This window comes from Schistocerca cancellata, chromosome 10 (assembly GCF_023864275.1).
Source record: "Schistocerca cancellata isolate TAMUIC-IGC-003103 chromosome 10, iqSchCanc2.1, whole genome shotgun sequence".
In the NCBI taxonomy this organism is placed as follows: Eukaryota; Metazoa; Arthropoda; class Insecta; order Orthoptera; family Acrididae; genus Schistocerca; species Schistocerca cancellata.
Window position 1 is genome coordinate 166,318,452 of NC_064635.1, and position 16,366 is coordinate 166,334,817.

Below are 16,366 nucleotides of genomic sequence, written 5' to 3' on the forward strand. Positions count from 1 at the left end.
AGAATGCAGTAACAAATCAGCAAATAAATGAGAATATGTTATTGTGTTACACTGGAATAGTAGAACGGATAGTGTAAATAGCTGTTCCATACGACCTGCACTTGCCAAACATCGCTAAAGGAAGTGGTCAGTACGATGACCTTTCATAGTAAGCCACGCTTCTGTCCGATATCTTAGAGAATCACGCACTCCCTGAAAAACCCCAGGTTGGTCAATGCTGGGCTGGGAAACATAGATGACGCGTTGCTGTAGTGTCTGTACATCGATCATACACGAAAGTTTGCAAATATCCCCACAGTACAAGGGATTAAGCCCGGAGCAAAGAGCTGGCCCACGTGTTGACTTTCCAAAGTAGTCCATCACCCATTAAACGTCAGTGTGACGTGCTCTCAGAGATTACGAAGAAATGGGGTGGTGCTCCATTATGCGTGAACCACATCCGCAGCTGTCGTTTGAACGTAACCACTTCTATAAAGACAGACAAGTCATTTGGTACGAACAGACCATACCGTGCACTAGTCAGCCTGTTTGGTAGTTTCTTTTTGCCAAAGTCAGTGCTATTTTTGCCAAATTTCGTGCTTTTTTGCCAGTTTCTGTTCTATGTTTTGGCAAATTAGACGCTATTTTCTTAGCGACTTACATTTGTTTTGTAATTTAGTAGTCACTTTTTCGCTCATTTCGTTGTCATTTTTCTCCATTTGTGAGTTTTTTTTCAATGGGGGATGTATTTTTTTCCAAATTTGGCGCCATTATTTGCCATATTTGGTGTTATTTTCTGCCAAATTCGGTGGTATTCTTTTGCTAGTTTGTGTTATTTTTAGCCAAGTGCTGTAATATTGTATTATAATCTTGTGTTGAAAACCAATTTATTTCCGAAGTTCGCTACTTAAATATAATTAATGGATTACGAGTTTCGGCCGTATGTATTGCCATCTTCAGATGCAGAAAACTGGGCAGTGGTAGCTACATCATACAGTGCTTACACCACTCTGGATCTGGGGATGGCAATACATACTGCTAAAACTTGTGATCCAGCAATTGCGTTTACATAGCGATCTTGACAAATGAATTGTTTTTCAAAAGAAAACTACAGTATAAAATTATAGATCAACTCCTGCACTGACTGATCCTGTCCAGTTTTTGTCAAATACGATGTTATTTTGTGGAATACTCTGTGTAATTTTTTGGCACGTTCAGTATTATTTTTTACAAGATTCGGTGCTATTTTTTGCCTAATTCGGTATTTTTTTTTTGTAAATTTAGCTCCTTTGACGTCACATCATAGTTCTATATACGGGAAATTGGCTGTCAGTTTAAGACTATATAGGAACCTCAGCCTCGAGGAAAAGAAAAACAGTTTAAACATTTGGTAAGTGAGAGTTACGAACCCTGGTGAACTGTCGTTCCCAGATTTGTAACATACGAGGGTGAGTCGAATGTAAACCTTAAATTTGTGATAACAAATCGAACTTTCCCGCCGTTACCCTGTAAGTTGGTAAGTGTGCTACAAACAGTGTGCAGAATGGCCTGTAGGTGGCAGCATAGTGCAGATGAACACATATCGTCACAGTATCAGTATGAAGATGGCCACCCCACTTGGGACCTGCACTAGAGAAGAACAGCGTTCTGTTATTCGGTTTTTGCGTAGAGAAGGTGTGAAACCTATTGAAATTCATCGACGAATGAAGCTTCAGTACGGTGATACATGCCAGTCACAGCAGTGAGTCACGAATGGAGTAGGAAGTCCGCAAATGGTGTGACTTCAGGGGAAGATGCTCCTCGTCCACGTTAGACACAACGAGTTGTGACTCCACAGAACATTGCAGCAATTAAAGCCATAGGGAAGGAAAACTGCCGAGTGACACTGAATGACATTGCAGCATGTTCACAGATTAGTCATGGGTCAGCACACCATATTGAGGATGATGTGCTCCAGTTTCACAGAGTGTCTGCAAGATGGGTGTCACGGCAGCTGACTCCTGAAATGAGACAACGACGTGTTGATGCTTGTGAAGAACTTCTTCGGCGCTTTGAACGAGAAGGTGATGGCTTTCTTGCAAGAATCGTTACTGGGGACGAAACCTGGGTTCACTTCCACCAACCGGAAACCATACTCACCAGACCTTGCCGCAAGTTATTTCCGTATGTTTGGACCACTCAAAGAGGCAATGGGAGGAAAGAAGTTCCGTTCTGATGAAGAGGTACGCCACGTGGTGTATGAGTGTTTGCGCGGACTACAAAAAGATTTTTTTTCTAAAGGAATTTATGCACTTTGTAAGCGCTGGAGCACTGACAGTGAGCGTGGGGGCCCGGCCGTGGTGGCCGAGCGGTTCTGGGCGCTTCAGTCCGGAACCATGCAACTGCTACGGTCGCAGGTTCGAATCTTGCCTCGGGCATGGATGTGTGTGATGTCCTTAGGTTAGTTACGTTTAAGTAGTTCTAAGTTCTAGGGGACTGGTGACCTCAGATGTTAAGTCCCACAGTGCTCCGAGCCATTTGATCCAATTTGAGCGTGGGCGAGATTATGTTGAAAAGTGATACAGCGTTGCACCACTTCTGCACAATAAATAATATTTAGAAAAATATTTTAGGTTTTCATTTGACTCACCTTCGTATTGTGTGCGGAAAAATGACGATAGTTCTTAAAAGTTGCCGATTATCCGTTATTTCGCTAAAAACTTGAAATGTTGTCTTTTTTCTTTGTCACGTTATCGTTTTCGCGAAACTTTCCTGGCCTTATCTATCAGTGTGTTGCCTGTAATTCCCATAAACCTCACTGAAAATCGTTGTTGATGCATAGCTTCTTCTACTACGTGTTTGCATCAGCATACACAAGTTAGCTCTGTAAATTGGAAGTCTCATTACGCGTAGAACGAGCCTCGTCTGCGAAGAATATTTTTGTTATGAAAAGAGCATCTTCACCACATCTTAGCCACAGCCATTGGCAGAACTGTATCCTGGCCAGCTGATCTTGTTGCCTAAGGGTTTGGACACCCTCTACAAGATATGGGTACAGCAACTGTTCATGCATGCTAGCCCATACTAGAGCATGACTGTCCCAAATAGAAGGTGAAATGCTACCTACAAAAGTTGCTGGGTCTTCTTCAAGTAGTCGCAGTACTGTAAGTAGGCTGTTTATGTTTTCTTTATGTAAGTAGGCTGTTTACGTTTTCTTATTGGCAACGTTACGTAGCGCTCTATATGAAAATCACTGGCTGTGCTGTGTGCAGTATGTGGCTAATTTGCATTGTTGTCTGCCATTGTAGTGTTGGGCAGCGGCAGCTGGATGTGAACAGCGCGTAGCGTAGTTGGAGGTGAGCCGCCAGCAGTGGTAAATGTGGGGAGAGAGATGGCGGAGTTTTGAAATTTGTTATACTGGATATTATGAACTGCTATATATATTATGACTGTTAAGGTAAATACATTGTTTGTTCTCTATTAAAATCTTTCATTTGCTAACTATGCCTATCAGTAGTTAGTGCCTTCAGTAGTTTGAATCTTTTATTTAGCTGGCAGTAGTGGCGCTCGCCGTATTGCAGTAGTTCGAGTAACGAAGATTTTTGTGAGGTAAGTGATTTGTGAAACGTATAGGTTAATGTTAGTCAGGGCCATTCTTTTGTAGGGATTTTTGAAAGTCAGATTGCGTTGCGCTAAAAATATTGTGTGTCAGTTTAAGCACAGTCTTGTATAAATTATTCAAAGGGGACGTTTCAGTACCTACTCCTGCCACAATCCATACGCCTTCGTTAGACCTACAAGCAAATGTTCAAATGTGTGTAAAATCGTATGGGACTGCTAAGGTCATCAGTCCCCAAGCTTACACACTACTTAACCTAAATTATCGTAAGGACGAACACACACACCCATGCCCGAGGGAGGACTCGAACCTCCGCCGGGATCAGCCGCACAGTCCATGACTGCAACGTCTTAGACCGCTCGGCCGTTAGGCCTACAGATCCAATTGCGGAGATGCTACCTTTCGACCTGGATATTTTTTCTGCATACATGACACGGGTTCGACTGTTGCTTCCATTTGCCAAACAATAACAGAAAATCATGCCTGTCATTTCCTTGTGTACGCAGTCCGTGGTCTAGTGGCTTGCGTTGCTGCCTCTGGAGCACAGGGTGCCGAGTTCGATTCCCGGCCAGGTTGGGGATTTTCTCTGACGGGCGACTGGGTGTTTGTCTTACTTTCATCATTTCCTCTGCATCATCATTCGTGACAGTGGCTAGATTGGATTGTGTAAGGAAAATTGGACTGCGTAAGACTTGGGTCTTTGTACTGGCGCTGATACTCGCGCAGTTCAGCGCCCCACAAACCAAATATCATCATCATCGTCATCATTTCCCTTGTGGAGCTATGGACAACCATTATGCTCATGAGTGCAGAGATAAAAGTACAATGTTAAACCAATTCACAAAGTGATCACAGAGCAGCCTCTTTCGAGTAGAACTAAGGTATGCACTGCATTTATTCAGAATTCTGAATACCGTTTACTGGAACAACACTGACAGACGTTTACTGCAGGCTGTATTCACGCAACAAATCCTGAAGGTAGTTCGCAATGGCGCATACTTTACAGTAGAAGAGATGTATCACACAGAAGCGACGAGGAGCAAGTGCCGATACCTTTTACGTTATGCACTTTAGAGCCCATGTTTACTGGACATAAAATATTGAATACCACTTTTACGCCATGAGTATGTTAATGGATCACAAACCAGTCAATACCAGTGAAGTAATACGTGACACTAGACCGTAACGCCATCCATATTGGCAATAACATTTACCACGTCAAAACGTAACGCATACGGGGAAAAGCTTTCATAGAGGGCGCCAGCGGAGTTTAAAATGTCGGGACCGATTTTCGGGCTGCGTGTCATGCCTCTTTTAATGACGCTATCATTCCAGTAGTCTGTTAGTCCGTTATCGGCCTTTATTCGATTAGGCCAAATCGAATAGGACGTACGAGCGGGAACGGTTTTTCTAAATGGCGTTTCCGGAATTGTTATGAAATTGGCGCCCGGCTGCGCGGGCGAATATTCGGTTAGCGCCGCATCAGCTGGGTAAACACTCAGAAACAGCCGGCGTGTGCTTCCGGCGCGAGGCGGTGGGTCCGTGGCGGCTTCGTTAGCCGAAACGGAGTATCGCCAGGGCTTAATCGAGGGGCGCAATTAAATTCCCCTGCACCCGCAACAGGACGCACCGGCTGCAAATTATGCATGGCGTTCAGAAGGCGTGCGTCCGACATGGAGAAAAGCCGACGGCTGCGTTCTGGCGGCCTATATTACGTGATCGCGTCCTGGAGAAAACAATAGTAATAATGGACCATAAGTTGATTTCTTTCGTATATGTTTTACGACAGATTCCCACGAGCGAAATGACACTGGTCATCTGCGATTATTCAAAGTAGAAATCGTAACACATTGCCTGACAGAAAGTTTGACGAATCCAGAAGACGCGGCATCCTTCACGTAAACATGAGCGGGCGGTATGTAAATGTTTACATACGGTCAAGTCACATTAGTGTGATCACCTCCTACGGTCGAAGTCGACGTGCGATAAACACTTATTGACAGTTGGTGGCAGAAGTAGAGAGAGACACACATCAAAACAAGTTGTAAGTAGGCTGTTTATGTTTTCTTATTGGCAACGTTACGTAGCGCTCTGTATGAAAATCACTGGCTGTGCTGTGTGCAGTCTGTGGCTAGTTTGCATTGTTGTCTGCCATTGTAGTGTTGGGCAGCGGCAGCGTTGCACAGTTGGAGGTGAGCCGCCAGCAGTGGTGAATATGGGGAGAGAGATGGCGGAGTTTTGAAATTTGTAAAAATGGATGTCATTAACTGCTGTATATATTATGACTTTTGATGACTATTAAGGTAAATACATTGGTTGTTCTCTATTAAAATCTTTCATTTGCTAACTATGCCTACTAGTAGTTAGTGCCTTCCGTAGTTTGAATCTGTTATTTAGCTGGCAGTAGTGGCGCTCGCTGTATTGCTGTAGCTTGAGTAACGAAGATTTTTGTGAGGTAAGTGATTTGTGAAAGGTATAGGTTAATGTTAGTCAGGGCCATTCTCTTGTAGGGATTTTTGAAAGTCAGATTGCGTTGCGCTAAAAATATTGTGTGTCAGTTTAAGCACAGTCGTGTATAATTGTTCAAAGAGGATGTTTCAAAGTTCCGCATCATCCCGTTCCCAGAACTCCTGGAGACAGCCATTGACTGTGGATATTGTATCGCATACACAGTCGCTTTGACTGTTCAGAGATATCACTAAACCCACCCAAAGATGTAAATAACCATGCACGAGCACCGCTTGTTAGATGGAGGGAGCCCGACAGCCGATCTGTTCCAGTCATTCAACCAGAAGGAGGTACAGGGCTTGTGCTGTCTGCAGTTAAACCATGCTTAGGTGGTCAATACTGCGGTTCGATCGCGTCCGCATTGTTACTTTGTGCGAGGAAGGACTCTCAACAAGGGAAGTGTCCAGGGCTTTCGGAGTGAACCAAACCGGTGTCGTTCGGACATGGAGGAGATACAGAGAGATAGGAACTGTCGATAACATACCTCGTTTAGGCGCGCAAGTGCTGCTACTGCAGTGGGTGACCGCTACCTACGGATTATGGCTCGGAGAAACCCTGACAGTAACGCCACCACGTTGAATAATGCTTTTCGTCCAGCCAATGGACCTCTTGTTACGACTCAAACTGTGCATTGATGCGAAACTTCACTCCCGACGTCCATGGCGAGTTCCATCTTTGCAACCACGACACCATGCACCGCGGTACAGATGGGCCCAACAACATGCCAAATGAACCGCTCGGCATTGGCATCACGTCCTCTTCGCCAATGCGTGTCGCATATACTCTCAACCAGACAATCGTCGGACACTAGTTTGAAGGCATCCCGATCATGGTGAACGCCTTAGACACACTGTCTAGCTAGTGCAGCAAGGTGGAGGTCTCCTGCCGTTTTGGGGTGGTTTTATGTGGGGCCGACGTACGCCGCTGGTGGACATGGAAGACGCCATAACGGCTGTACGTGAATGCCCTCCTCCGACCGATAGTGCAACCATATCGGTAGCGTATTGGCGGAGCATTCGTCTTCATGGACGACAATTCGAAGCCAAATCGTGCGCATCTTGTGAATGACTTCCTTCAGGATAACGACATCGCTCGACTAGGGTGGCCAGCATATTCTCCAGACAGACCATATCGAACATGCCTGGCATAGATTGAAAAGGTCTGTTTATGGACGACGTAATCCAGCAACTACTCTGAGGGATCTAAACCGAATCGCCGTTGAGGAGTGGGACAATTTGGACCAACTGCGTCTTGATCAACTTGTGTATAGTATTCCACGACGAATATAGGCATGCATCAATGCAAGAGGATGTGCTATTGGGTATTGGAGGTACTGGTGTGTACAGCAATCTGGTAAACCACCTCCAGAGGTCTCGCTGTATGATGGTACAACATGCAATGTGTGGTTTTGATGAGCAAGGGTGGAAATGATGTTTATGCTGATCTCTATTCCAGTTTCCTGTACAGGTAATTCTCGGAATCGGGGTGATGATAAACTTTGTTTCATGTATGCATGTTGGAGGGGGGGGGGGGAGGGTAGTGGGAGGGAGGGGGACGTGGAAAACTGTGCTGTCGTTTTAGTAATATGGAAACGGAGTGATATATCTGGCTCTCAAAACAGTATGATCACCGGCTTTAGGGCCAAGGGTGGAAGCATAAACAAAACGGCTAAGTTTGGGTAGTTAAGAGAACACCGTGCATGCAAACTGGCGCTATCCAGAACGGGCGCCGAGGCAAATGTGGTGTACCACCGGCTATAGAGGACAAGGACGAACGAGGGCTGCGAGGCAACTGCCCTCTCAAACGAACCAAGCGGCTACCAACGGCGTTTTTCGACAACCGTTCAGAGAGCGTTGCAGCGTATGAGCCTCCGCAACAGGCTCCTCGTTCATGCACCCAGGCTGACGGTTGCTTGTCGACGAGGAAGGCTGCAGTTTACACTTTACCGCAACTTGACGTCGTCTGAGTGTCGAAATGTGGCCTGTCAAGCAGCTGAATCATTAGAGTGAAGGCCGTTGGCGTGTACGGCCCTGCAACAATCGTCGGAAGCGTCTAGGAAGAAAGAAGGAGCGTTATAGTGTGGTGTCACCGCCAGACACCACACTTGCTACGTGGTAGCCTTTAAATCGGCCGCGGTCCGTTAGTATACGTCGGACCCGCGTGTCGCCACTATCGGTGATTGCAGACCGAGCGCCGCCACATGGCAGGTCTAAAGAGACTTCCTAGCACTCGCCCCAGTTGTACAACCGACTTTGCTAGCGATGGTTCACTGACAAAATACGCTCTGATTTGCCGAGACGATAGTTAGCATAGCCATCAGCTACGTCATTTGCTACGACCTAGCAAGGCGCCATTACCAGTTACTATTGAGATTATGAATAACGTACCGTCAAGAGCGATGTTCACCATTTATGGATTAAAGTTAAGTATTCCAGCAGCTACGTACGTTCTTTTCTAAAGTTTAATTTCTTTGACCTGTTCCAGACCTCACGCCAGCCTGCGTGAGCTAAAACGCGTGCCTTTCGGCTTCCTCTCAAAACCGGTGTTGGCTCTCCTGCCAATCCACAACATATAGTTTTGTGGATTGGCAGGAGAGCCAACCCCGTGTTATTAGAGGAAGCCGAAAGGCACGCGTTTTAGCTCACGCAGGCTGGCGTGAGGTCTGGAACAGGTCAAGGAAATTAGACTAGGAAAAAAGGACGAAGCTGTGGAATACTTAACTTTAATCCATAAATGGTGAACATCGCTCTTGACGGTACATGTTTTACAGCATCAACAGTAACTGGTAATGGCGCCTTGCTAGGTCGTAGCAAATGACGTAGCTGAAGGCTGTGCTAACTATCGTCTCGGCAAATGAGAGCGTATTTTGTCAGTGAACCATCGCTAGCAAAGTCGGCTGTACCACTGGGGCGAGTGCTAGGAAGTCTCTCTAGACCTGCCGTGTGGCGGCGCTCGGTCTGCATTCACTGATAGTGGCGACACGCGGGTCCGATCTATACTAACGGACCGCAGCCGATTTAAAGGCTACCACCTAGCAAGTGTGGTATCTGGCTGTGACACCACATATAGTATGGGGAACGTTTTCGTGGCGTTCCCAGATTGATCTTGTCATTCTGGAGGGCACAATGGATCAACACAATTACGTATCTATCCATAGGGACCATGTTGACAGCTACTTACAATGTGTTTTTTCTTCGTCTCGATGGCACCTACCGCCGACAGCGTTGGCCACGTGGTTCTAGGAGCTGCAGTCCGGAACCGTGCGACTGCTACGGTCACAGGTTCGAATCCTGCCTCGGGCATGGATGTGTGTGATGTCCTTAGGTTGGTTAGGTTTAAGTAGTTCTAAGTTCTAGGGGACTGATGACCTCAGATGTTAAGTCGCATAGTGCTCAGAGCCATTTGAACCATTTTTTTTATGGCAGCTACCAGTAAGGTAATACAAAGTCTCACAAAGGTCAGAGTTCAAACGCGTGCTTTGAAGGACGGCAGATGTGTTTACCACAGCACCCTAACCAAATTTAGACCTTATCTAGAATCTATGGGACTTTCTCAGTCTGGCTGATCTCGCCGTCAATTCTCAAATAGAAACCTCGCTCAGCTGGCAACTGCATTGGATTCGGTACCTTCCACAAACTCACTGACACACTTCCTCCACGTCTACCGCGCAGAAAGTGTTTCGTCAGGCTTTTGAAAGGCTGCCACACTAATTTGACTAGACCGTGTATTTGCTATTCTCTGTGGAAAGATGGTTCAATTTGTCTCCAAGCACTATGGGACTTAAACATCTGAGGTCATCAGTCCCCTAGAACTTAGAACTACTTAAACGTAACTAATCTAAGGACATCACACACATCCATGCCCGAGGCAGGATTCGAACCTGCGACCGCAGCAGCAGCGCGGTTCCCGAGAAAAGCGCCTAGACCCGCTCGGCCACAGCGGCCGACCTATTCTCTGTCACATGTAGAGTGGTCACAAGAGTGCATTAATGTTGTGCGTTTTTAGTATTCTTCCCGCGCCTGGTGCAGTATATAAGGGGCGTGAAAAGCTTCAGATGTTATGTGATCAATGCGAATGACACAGAGATGCGGCGTAACTGTGCGAGAAGGCATTATCAGCACCTGGCAGTTTGAAAGAGGACTCAGTGTGTGTTTCAATTTGTCCACCTGGCCGAGTCACGCAACACTCAGATTTGTGTGGTATTCTGATGTGCCAATGGCCCGACGTCGGACTGCAAGTCAGTGACACTCGCGCGAAGATCTGATCGGGCACATAAGGCCACGACAAGGTAGGATTTAAGTGTTGTGCACCAGGCATGTTATTATTTATGACACGTCGGAAGAAGTACTAAACTTCCTCCAAGATTCCGCGTCGTCACACACCTCTGGCCCGAGAGAAGCGGGAGCTGGTCTAGGCAATATTCACCCGATGCGTAGGTTGCCGTTAATTTTACTTTCTTTTCTATTTTTTAAATTTTGAGTCATCAGTCTTCTGACTGTTTTGATGTGGCCCGCTACTAATTTCCCTCCTGTATCAACCTCTTCATCTTAAAGTAGCACTTGCAACCTACATCCTCAATTATTTGCTGGATGTGTTCCAAACCCTGTCTTCCTCTACACTTGTTGCCCTCTAGAGTTCCCTCTAGTACCATGGAAGTCATTCCCTGATGTCTAAACGGATGTCCTATCATCCTGTCCCTTCCTCTTGTCAGTGTTTTCCACATATTCCTTTTCTCTCCGATTCTGTGCAGAACCTCCTCATTTCTTACCTCATCAGTCCACTTAATTTTCAACATTGGTCTGTATCACCACATCTCAAATGCTTCGATTCGCTTCTGTTCGGAGACGGTGTCTGTATCAGCATGACAATCCCCCCTCTCAGAAAGTAGCATCTATGGGGTCACGATTTGTAGACAGCTACATTCGTTAAATGTGCTGCATTGCTCAGTGTCCCGACATGAATCCAATGAAAGACTTTTGGGATGAACTGGATCATCGACTTCGCTCCTTATCCAAGGATCCAACATCACAAACTCCTCCTGTTTCGGTTCTCGAAGTATTGTCTGGCTTTCGCCACCTGATATTCATACATCTTCCAAATGTCACCAGCACTGTTTAAGCTGTCAAGAAGCGTGGACACACTCCACATTTAGCTGCACTAATAAGCATCCGACTGCCTTTGATCAGGTTGCGGAAGTTGTGCAGGACGGCGCTCATGCTTCATGAGGATGTTTTATTTAGAAATGCGTAGTTTAAGCGCTATGCGTAGACACCGAAGACTGACAACTGTTCTGATGTGCTATCTTGCCTGTCTTGTTTTGTGTTAGTCGTGTTTTTTACACAAAGGTTTTTTCAACATAGTAGAGGCTTCGTGGCGGTATGTGAGATGACCATCCTCGTTTACCTTTTTTTTTTTTTTTTTGAGGGGGGGGAAGGGAATTACAACATGTCGTTTGTAAAAGGTAATTAGGTGCAGTTACGACACGAAAATAATTACGTGCTACCGTCCTTCCGCGTTTATTTTTAACTGAAAGCACTTTTCCGCTCGTTCTATTATTCTGGCAGTCGAGAATATGTGACTCAGCTGGCGCTACAGAGCGATGAGAACTACTTTTAGAGAGCCGCACAATTTCCCGTGTATGCAATAAAATTTCAGCACATGAAATGACGCAGTAATTTGTCACGTCTGTGCTGCGACTTCTATTCGCATCACAATTTGCAGACAGTATCTAAATATACCACTGGATGTTCCTGTAAAATTACATCATTGTATGATAAATAATTAAGAAGAAATGGCATCATAAAGATTGAGATGTGCGGAAAACTAGCGTTTGCTTAAACTGCAGCGCAAATTACCGAAACTACATTCATCCAGTGTTTCATAATGAGAGCACTTAGCGAGTACCAAGAAACTGTAAGCGTGGTTTCAAATGTTTTCTAAACATTTCCTCTTTTACATGCTTAATGTTAAGCATTTAACAAGTTTATTTAATTTTAATCAGACGGTCGAACTGTTTTATTTTTCAAAGACTCGGGGATTTACTGGTTATCTCCAAGCACTGCGATTGTGAACATAGGACTTCATTATGAGCACGTAATTTACCTAAAAGCTTCTTTCAGTAGTTTCTATGTTCTGGGAGTTAGCCGTTATCTCACTTATTTTGTTTAGTGTGTGTGTGGGGGAGGTGGGGGTGGGGGGGGGGCGGTTCTTTGCCTGTACTTTCTGTCTTTTCAGTTTTCTGTGATTTATGGCGCTAACTGTTGACTGACGAACCTTTTCGGTTTTGTAGTTGGCGGTAAACATGGTGAGCCTGAAAATGTACATCCTGTATCAGGATGGAGTGTTACTGCATAGGGTGTCAGCACGGAGGACTATCTTCCTGAACAGTCCCTCGCGCTAGCAACTGAACGGTGACCTATGCTACTCTTTGCCTCTAAGTTTTAGAATGTCTTGCCATTTTCGAGACTCTCCCTTTCTATGCGATTTGCTTCTCCGTAAATTAGATGTCAAATACGGAAATTGGTAGAAGAGTAATTAGGTACATAGTGTTTGACAATTTTTTCTAAGAAAATATTTATTCCTGAGAGTTAGATACTGTTGACAATGCCACAAATATTGTATCTCAACGGTGTTTTTGTCGGAATGCCACGTGATACGTATTACTTAATAAAAATGAAAGACTGAGACATCGTTTACATGATTTCACTCAACACCAATGACGAAAATTACACAAATAGTAACTGTTTAAACTTACTGTTTTCGTTGTGAAAGTTTATTTTGGGAACATTGTGAAAAAAACAATGTAGGAGTTGCCAGCTATTGACAGTCTGTTTAATAAACATGCAGGACATGTGTTGCACTTGTTTGGATTCTCTACGCAAGCGTTGTCTCTCATACTATTTGGGTCATTCACGTCGATGTAAAGAATTTAGAAGATGCCATGTATTGACAGTATAATTTTATTATAAATATATCGTTTGAAAATTGATTCATGAAGAAGCAAAGGTTTGCCCCAGTTCTAATTGTGTCTTACTTGAAGAAATAAACAACTTTCAACTGTATTCCGTAGAATTCTTGTACTCATTAAATTCATCCTGTTTCTGACCTCATCAACAGCTTTTACAAAATCTGCTATTATGTTATTTAGAAATCTTAACGCTAATTATGGGTTAATCAGTGGTGCAAGATTAGTAGTAGCTCATTTAGGCGACCGCCTGACTACTGCTAAATTCATTGACTCCGATAAAACTGTGCTCATACTCCACATTAACCACGTCTTTCAAAATGGTTTGCAAAGAACTGCCAATAAAAGCCACCTTTGCTACGATCATTGATGTGAGTAAAGCACAAAGTCAGACGCTCCAAGGGCAGGATTGTATCTGCCATAGCCCGCTCTTTCGCACAGACGGTTTTACTGTACGTTGCTTTTTCAGGAGTTCGCACATTCAGTGGTACTTGTTTCTGTACCATCACACATACAGCCGACAAGTAAACGATGATCGCCGTATAACCGGTAAAATTGCTTTCAAGGAAGTTTTGTAAAATATAGACGTTTTAGAAAATAAAATTAATCTGACGGAGACAAAATATTTTTTTATATCTTTTGCAATTAATCATATATTATATACGACGATATCGACTTTTTACATTCAGACTAATAATATCTGTTACTACCATGCATGATATAACACTTTTTATTAATAAATTACTCACATTTACTTATTCCTCCATTATATTTAACCTATCGGTGACTGATCACGATAGAATGCGAATTATTTGCGTGGGTCAAGTAGTCAACATTTCTTTTACATGGATAATTTTTTCACATGGGTCCATCACGTTCTATGACCTTTCGCCAGCGATGTGTAACAACATGTATTATACGTTGATAAAAGCTCTCGCCCTTTGGTCGTAGTTATGCTATGTTATGCTACCCTTTCATCACCTTCAAAGTGTGCCCACTTACAGAAAGATTAGGTGACCCAAACAGGCTGTGTCTTAGGGAGCCAGCTTTATAGGGTGGATGACCGTATCGAACTCAATATCGATATGTGTTTCCAGATTCTTATACTTGAGTGTGGGCACGCATTGTCGTGTTGAAGCGACGTTCATTTTGTAATAATGACAGCAGAAACTTGTTGCAATAGGTTATTGAGTTTCCTCAGAATCTTCACACACGGCTCTGAATTAATGGTTGACCGTTTAGGAAACACCTTACTACGCCAAAAGGCCGTCACTAAGACTCTGTTGGGAGACAGAGCAGCCTTGAATTTGTTCTTTCTTGGTGATCAGCAATGGTGCCGCTCCTGTGACCAACTTTTCGTTTCCTGCTCAAAGTGATGCACCCCGGTTTCGTCACCCGTAACGACCCTTGACAGAAAGGCCTCTCCACTGGCCCGAAACTGTTCCACCAGTTCACATGAAATGATGCTTCTTTGAACCATGATCTCTACTGTGAGCATTCGTGCAAACCATCTCGAGCAGTATTTGAATATCCAAAAGATTCCATCACAGTTCCCACACATTCTGTGCTCGACGTTAGCTGAAGATTCAACTGACTACTTGCGTTTCGTCGGTCTACACTAATAACGGTATCCGCGCGATCCGCCGTGTCGGGAGCAGTGGCTGTGACGTCACGATCAAGTAACTGAGTTTCTGTGCTTCCTGACTCTAACTCTCTTTACCTATCGATCACCAGCACTCCTGTCAACTGCATCATTATCATATTCTGCAAACGATTATAGATGTTTACGACGCATTCTTTTTTCGGCAAAAAAGAATAAAATTACAGCAAGTTGATTGTAAATAGGGTTTTGCTTAGACATCATTTCGATGATTCAATATGACACTGCCGTCCGTAGGAACTGTTCCAAACTTTGCACACTTTCAGAAGAAACATCACACATCAGATTTTAAACAGCAAAGAGGATGTATCCTTATACATAAGGAAATTTTGGTTATTATTTATTGAAATAATATAATTTGGACATAATGGCTTGTACCCAAGGCTGTTTTTCTTTAAAGACAGAGTGGGTGGTGGTGGTGGTGGTTAGTGTTTAACGTCCCGTCGACAACGGGGTCATTAGAGACGGAGCGCAAGCTAGGGTTAGAGAAGGATTGGGAAGGAAATCGGCCGTGCCCTTTCAAAGGAACCATCCCGGCATTTGCCTGAAACGATTTAGGGAAATCACGGAAAACCTAAATCAGGATGGCCGGAGACGGGATTGAACCGTCGTCCTCCCGAATGCGAGGACAGAGTGGACATAATGGCGCCTTTACACACTCCACGGCCCTTCCTCTTCCCCCGTTCTACGTCTGCATCAATACTCCGTAAAAGAGCTGACGACATGGTACGACTAACTGCCGTGATCCGCTCGCGGATGGCGCATGGGAACTTCTCGGATTTTATCGCCGTAGTCATTTCGCAAGACATATATGGAAGTAATACGTCGTCCAACTACCCGAAAAGTAGTCTCTCGAAATTTCAGCAGTATACGTGATGCACTACGCCTCTCTTGCAGCGTCTGCCACTGCAGTTTGTTGAGCACCTCTGTAACGCTCTCGCGCCGACCAAACTCTCCCCGTGGCGAAATAGGCGGCTCTTCGTTGGAACTGCCCTACCCTTCTATCAGACATAGCTGGTAACGATCACAGTTGTCGTACAAAACAATCGGTCAAACAAGCATACGCCAGTTACTTCGTGGGTGAGTTACGCGTCGTTAGGATTCTTCCCACGAATCTCTGCCTGGCATACGCTTTTCCTACTATTTGTGTTATGTGGTCATTCCAATTAATATCACAAATTTGACTGAGGGCTTTGGTAGAGATGTGCGACCATTATAATAACAACAAATATAAGAAAATTAAAAAAAAAGCTTGATGGTCGCGAAAAAACAGGTGCTAGATGACTTTTAGACCTGTTTATTTTATTCTTACTGCGCATTTCGGACTCCGACCATCTCCAGATGACCATTTTAAACAACATATTCCTCTAATTGTTTTGTACGTGTTACGTCATCGTCTCTAGCTACCGCCGATATTTTGTTTAACTTCCTCTACGTCTACATACATACTCCAAAATCCACCATACGGTGCGTGGCGGTGGGTACCTCGTACCACAACTAGCATCTTCTCTCCCCGTTCCACTCCCAAACAGAACGAGGGAAAAATGACTGCCTATATGCCTCTTTACTAGCCCTAATCTCTCTTATCTTGTGGTCTTTCAGCGAAATGTAAGTTGGTGCCAGTAAAATTGTACTGCAGTCAGCCTCACATCCTGGT